Source organism: Podarcis filfolensis (genome assembly GCF_964270895.1).
Source record: "Podarcis filfolensis genome assembly, chromosome: 11".
Taxonomy (NCBI): domain Eukaryota; kingdom Metazoa; phylum Chordata; class Lepidosauria; order Squamata; family Lacertidae; genus Podarcis; species Podarcis filfolensis.
Window position 1 is genome coordinate 59,580,246 of NC_139613.1, and position 6,594 is coordinate 59,586,839.

Genomic DNA, 6,594 nt, shown 5'->3' on the forward strand with positions numbered 1-6,594 from the left:
CAAAATTAAGAATCATATTTTCCACAGAAAATATGTTAAACTAAAATGATATAACTGAATAATGCTATTGACCAGAACACTAAAAGGCAATCATATATGTGACCACTCATCATAATTTATTACAGTCAAAGACCAGCTTGAAAAGCACAACTGGGACAGCTTTCACAAGAATAAAATATACATTTAAAGCAATGTACAACAGTTTAAAGATTAAAATCTAAGATAAGCACATATACACATAAAGACCTGAAAATTTGGGCTACCATACAAATTGGCCCTGACCCCCTGGAGGCTGACTTCGACTGTTTTCCTAGCGAAAGAATGTGTTTCGGGGGGTGGTCTGCGCCTGCAAATCTGCGTGCAGAATCTGGCGACCATCCAGGTGGTCTTGTGGTCTTTGCCTAAGAGGAGAAAATTGAGTTTAGATTTATCCGGAAGGTCAGCAAGCCTCTCCAGCTGAGAGTCAATGGTATCTCTGCGTGCCTCTTCATAAAAGGGACATCTAAAGAATAAATGTTCGGGGCCTCCTATTTCCCCTAATGGGCAGGCGCAAAGTCTCTGAGCATACGGGACTTTTCCAAATGCTCCTTCCAAAACCGGCGAGGGCAAGGCCCAGCTTCTGGCTAGAGTAAAGGCCCTTCTCACGTTTTTTGATACGAGAAAATAGATGTATGCTGCCAGGGCCGCAACATACCTCTCATTTTCTATGATTATACAATTGGGGGGCCTCAAGCAGTCCTGTTGTCTCTCTGTGTCCATGATTTTTTGCCTGACCACAGGCCCAAGTTTAGAAGGGCTTGTGGAGCAAAGCCCAATTTCTGGAGAGTGTTCAGAACTGCTGGCTGCCAGCCAGACTTGAACCGGTCGCATAGAATCAGTGGGGCTATTCCTCAGGGGAGCAATTTCAGGGTCAGCCAGTTATAGATTGATGTTAAACTAATATAAGCCTCTACTCTCACCATCCCGGTTTCTAATCTGACCCATGCATTTGAAATGTATCTGGGGACTTATAGGAGGGCTCTGAGGAGTTTGGATTGAACTCTCTCAAGGGGAGTGAAGGAAGAGGATGGCGGCCCCAAGAAGGAGCCCATAAAGGAGCTGTGCCAAGGTTTTGGCCTTATATAGTTTTAGGGCCGTGGGGACGAAAAGCCCCCTTGAGTTCTAAAGAATTTAAGAATACAGTTTGCAGATCTTTCCCCAACACTCCTGATGGAATTTATATGGATTTTGTTGGATCCTGAGGCCTGGACCGCCATTCCTAGATACTTGTAGCTCGAAACTTGTTCTAAATTGTGACCTTGAAGTTGCCAGCTTCTGGGCTTTGGTTTTTCCCCAGAAGCGAGAATCATGGTCTTCTGATAATTTATTTTAAGGCATTCAGTTTCACAATAGGCTGCAAGTTTTCTTAAAGCTCTTCTGGGCCCTACAGCGTTTCTAGAGAGTATTACTGCGTCATCTGCGTATAGCAGAACTGTGATGTGCTGATTTGCTATCTTCGGTTGATGGAGTTCGGGGTTATTGAGAGTACTTACTAGGCTATTTAGATAGAAATTAAATAGTAAGGGGGCCAAAAGGCACCCTTGCCGTACTCCCTTAAAGGTTCTAATGGGGTCTGTTAGGTGCCCTAAGCGGCTACATCTGACTCTAAGGGCTGTGTTTGAGTGAACAAGTTTGAGTGAGGCCTGTACAATAGCCTCTATCAATGGTAGTGGCCCAAAGTCTGTCCCATAGTCTGGTTCTGGGGACTGTGTCAAAGGCTGCTTTTAGATCTACAAAAGCGGCGAAGAGTGAAGCTTGCCCCCAATTTATATTTTTCTATCAGATGTTGTAACGTTAAACAGTGGTCTATCGTGGACCTGCCGGGTCTGAAGCCCGCTTGTTCTACTGCCAGAATGTCTTTGTTTTCTAGCCACTCTTTGAACTTTTCAAGTAAGTGCTTTGTATAAAGTTTGCTTATCACGCTTAATAAGCTGATCGGCCTATAATTCGCTGGATCCCCTCTGTTGCCCTTTTTATAGAACAGAACCACTATGGCTGTTCCCCAATCCCTTGGGAAGCGGCCAGTATCATCTACATGGGTAAAAAGGGTGGCTAGAAAAGGAGCCCACAGTCCGCCTGTGATTTTATCATTTCTGGAAGGATACCATCCGGGCTAGGGGCTTTGGGCGTTTTCAGTTGGTTTATGTATGATTTCACTTCTGTTGCTCCATTTCCTGCTCCTGGATGGGATGTTCAACGTCCTCATACATAGACTGGAAAACGGCGACCCATCCGTCAGGTGGAATATGTGAGGATAAGGGGGAGGCAGTTTTGTGTGAGCCAGACGTAACCAGTTTCCAAAATAATGTCTGGTTTTTTGCTTTTGCCGCAATAATTAGTTCTGACGAGCACTTTCTGCTATAAACGTTCTTTTGGCGGGTTATCAGGGCGGCTTTATAAGCGTTTTGCAAGGCTTTCTTGGCCTGCAAACAGGTGTGATCAAACCAGGGTTTATTTACTGTTATAGGTTTAGTTGGCATCTTCTCTGAGGTGTTAAAGAGGTGGGGTTTTAAACGATGGAGCAGGCGCTCGTATTCAAAAAGTGGGTCCTCTGGGCTAGAATTGTTCCCAGAGCCATTTGAGTGTACACAGATTTTCAGAAGCTAAAATCTCATTCAATTTGTTGTCAAGTGCGGGTGTCTATTTGACCCGGCATCCAGGGTGCTCTAGAGCGGTAATCTCTGTGGGGTATACTGTTTTAAGAAAGATTGTCTTGTTTTTGAGGGATACCTGCAGGTATAAGGGGAAGTGATCCCTCTACATATGGAAGCACTTGTAATTGCACAGTTTTTGCTAGTAATTCGCTATCAAACAGCATGTAGTCAATTGTACTGGTTTTTGACCCTGACAAGAAAGCATATTCCCCAGGAATATCTCCACTAGCGTAGCCATTTAGAATGTATAAATTTAGCTGCCATGAAAATTTGAAGAGACAGGCACCAGCATAATTTGAGTGTTGGTTCTTTGATAACCTTGGTTGCTGTCGAGCTTCTAGGCCAGACACATCAGAAAACCCAATTTTATACCTGTATTTACATGCTAAACTGTAATCATCTGGCCCTATCCTTGCATTTAGGTCTGTGTGACCACTCACACCTTTATTGTCAATCTATGCTCTCAAGGTGAAAGCTGTAAACTAAAGGTCATAATTCTAATATTGGGAGGTGGCAGCGCTTCTTAGCTCTGCTCTTGGTAACCTGTTATTTTTATAAAATAAAATAAAAAAGCAGATAAGCACTTCAGACACTGTACATTACAATTTAGTCCGTTTCCATTTCAATGTATAGTGTTTTGCATTCCAGTTAGGAAATCTGTCTTTTTCACACTTTATTTTCAAGAAAACCATAGGTGCTGTGTCTAGCTGCTAGTGAATAACATGATTTGAGCTGGCTGATATGTTGGGCCACAGACTGGAGCTCAGAGCTAACAAGGCAGGTTCTGTGAGTTTGTCTGTTTAGGGAGACACTGCTCAACCTGCTCTGGCTGGAGTTGCACTGCCCAAAAGGATTAAGTTCCCAATCTGGGGGGAGCACTCCTGGACCCAGTCTTGCTGTGGGAGGTCCGTGTGGCCTCTGGGGCAAGCAGTATTTTCATCAGTTTAGACTTGTGCACCCACAGCAGCCTTTCCTGGACAAAGAGTCTCACCGCAGTTAGTCAGGTCCTGGTAAGATTTAGGCATGACTTCTGTAATGCAGTATACATGGGGCTGGCTTCAAAGTCTGTTCAGAAAATACAGTTGATCCTGACTACAGCTGCTAGGTTGCTATCTGTGCCTGGTCACTTTGAAATGTTGCTGGTTTATAAAGAACTGCTCCAGCTGACATACCACTTCTGAGTGCCAGTCCAAATACTGGTGCCTCCCATTAAAGCCAGGATGGGAGACCTGTGCCCTCCAGTTGGTGCAGAGTTTTCGCCACCTCTGGCTGAGGAGAGCTGGCCTCCAACAGCATCCTTACGCCCTCGGGTTCTCCTTGAAGCCCTTTATGCTCTGAAGGAGCCCATGCTTCCATTTCAACCTGCCTATGTATTGAGAGATGTTTTGAGGCTCTTCTGTAGGTGCCGCTAAAGTTAAGTTCACCATATATGAACTTTCCTCTCCTGAGAATTTGTGTCACCAACATTGCTGTCCTTACAGTGCCAGGCAAGGATTTAAAAATAAAACAAAAGCCTAATCCTTTAAATGCATTCCTGTTTTGCAATATTGCAATGCTTTTTGTATTTTATAATGTTTTTTTAAAGAAGTTCCTGGAAGCACTGCTGCAAAGTGTGTGTGTAATAAATCAACAACAGCTGAGTGAAAAGGTATCTGCATTGCTTTTAAACTACCTTTAGCTGCCATGTTTGTGTACAGTTTTTAAAGCTGCCCATCTCCCCATTTAAGTAAACTACGAGGCACATGTGTATGAATATATAAATTAATAAATTAATAAAAAAATAAAATACTACTCATGCAATATACACAATGGGACTGGCTTACGAGTATACAAGTTAATTTTTTCCTTGCATTTCTTGCTGGCAGAAGAGAAAGAGCTGCTTGTGGGATTTTCTGCCTCTGAAGCCAGAATAACCTGGCCAGCCTTTAGTATTATGCAACTTGGAGTGGGGATGCTATTTGCTCTTCTTCCTCAGTCAGCAAAATGTCTTGAACCAAACAGCTCAAGAAAAGGATGAAAACACACACCCCTCCCCTGGAGCTGTTGTTCAGAACTGATTTACACCTATTTTTTTATGCCATGTCTCGTTGAACCCTCTGACTCTGTGTGGACGTATTTTTTTACAGCAATGACTGGTATCTTTTAAAAATGGATAATTCTGTTTACAACAGTTTACTGTGTATTTATGTCAGTCAGTCAAACATTTCCATTGTATCCTACAATTAAATGTTTGCTGAGAAAGTGTAGAGATGAAAGGTGTTTTCCCCCCGGCAGACCATAAGTGCCTAACTTGGAGGTTGGTTACTCTATAATAAATACTATATACTAAAACTGCATAATTTTGGTGTTAAACTTAAGTGCTGGGATTCCAGTGAAACAAGTGATGTGATGCCAGCACTACATGTCTACTTTTGCTGCAGTATAAACAAAGAGGAACCATTATTGCTGTTTACTGTGACTTTGGGGGGTAATTTGCTGACTTGCTCATGTATTTGCTCCAGGTTCAGGGTCTTCACAGTCAAGCATCTGCATACAAGTTTAAATTTACTTCACAATGAAAGTGAAGTAAAAAAAATGTGTAAGTGCTTTGGTGTTCTAATGCTAATACAGTGGTACCTCTAGATGTGAACGAGATCCGTTCCGGAGCCCTGTTCGCATCTAGAAGCAAACGTAACCCATGTCTGCGTGCGCGGGTCACGTTTTGGCGCTTCTACGCAAGCGCGTTACATCATTTTGAGCATCTGCGCATGCGCAAGCGGTGAAACCTCCGTTACTTCCGGGTTGCCGTGGAGTGCAACTCGAATGCGCTCATCCCGAAGCACATTCAACCTGAGGTATGTCTGTAAGACCAAGGAAGTAGAACAAGGCATGTGCAGCAGATCTGGAGGCAGACTTCTCTTTTATGGGATTGTGCAGGCATCCTCAAACTGGCTTGTTGGGCACTATGTGATTTGCTATTCCGCTAGTTATTCAAAATGGCAGAATGAGCCCTTCCTCATATTAATTCTCAATGCTGTCACAGCAGAGCCTGAGTGTCTGGTGCTACTACTTTGGATACATGGGGTATATGAATTCGAATGTTAAACATAAAAGTCCCAGTCAAGCTGGTCAGCCATGGTAAAGCTGCAACCCTATGTCTGGGTTCTTGGACTTAAACCCTTTTGAATGTGGGCCTATGGGACTCACCTCCAAAGAAAGAAGCACAGGACTGAGCCACACATTTCAATGAATGCTGCAAGAATTGCAGATCAGATGAACGTGATGCAGTAGTTCTGTGATTAGAATTCCCAGCATATTTTTCTGTTCAAAAAGCAGCCCTGGATTAGGACCATGGCACAAGAGGAGGAGGGACCCTTCCTCCCTGCACTGTTTTCCTGCCGAAAATCTGTTATTTTCCATGTCTGTATACTCATGCGTTTCCTAATGAACACACCATAGGTGATTTATGGTACTGCAATTACTTACTTGCTGTTGAGCTTGCATATTATTGACATGGTTATACCAACCTGCCAGGCTTTTTTATTTAAATGAAAGGGGAAATAAATAAATAAATAAATCCATGCCTACTCTAGCTTTTCCAGACCCTACTTTGGGGTCCATTGCTATGCCATGTCTTCCAGGCAGGATGTAGATTCAAGGTCCTGGTATTAATATTCAATGCTTGGGACCAGGAAAACTAAAATTTTATCTAACTCCTTCGATATACAACAGATAACTGTGTTCTGCAAAAGAGGGGCCTTCTTTAGCTCCCATCTTATCTGGAGGCCCCATCTATAGGAAGTAGGAATTGGGCCTTGAGTGTGGCGGCAAACATGCTTTGGAACTACCTCTCACTGAACCTCAGATACACACCATTTCAGTCATCTTTTCAGACCTTCCTCTTTCAACAAGCCTTTTTATT

The 6,594-nt window shown here is 43.2% G+C and overlaps 1 long non-coding RNA gene across 1 annotated transcript; it reads right to left on the bottom strand.

The window, feature by feature from the left end:
* Positions 1 to 97: 97 nt before the first annotated feature.
* On the bottom strand, positions 98 to 2,199 carry LOC310745133. Its single transcript, XR_014539970.1, has 2 exons — positions 695 to 2,199; positions 98 to 401 (listed from the first exon to the last, which is right to left on the bottom strand). It is a non-coding gene; the product is annotated as an uncharacterized lncRNA (long non-coding RNA).
* Between the last annotated feature and the right edge of the window lie 4,395 nt (positions 2,200 to 6,594).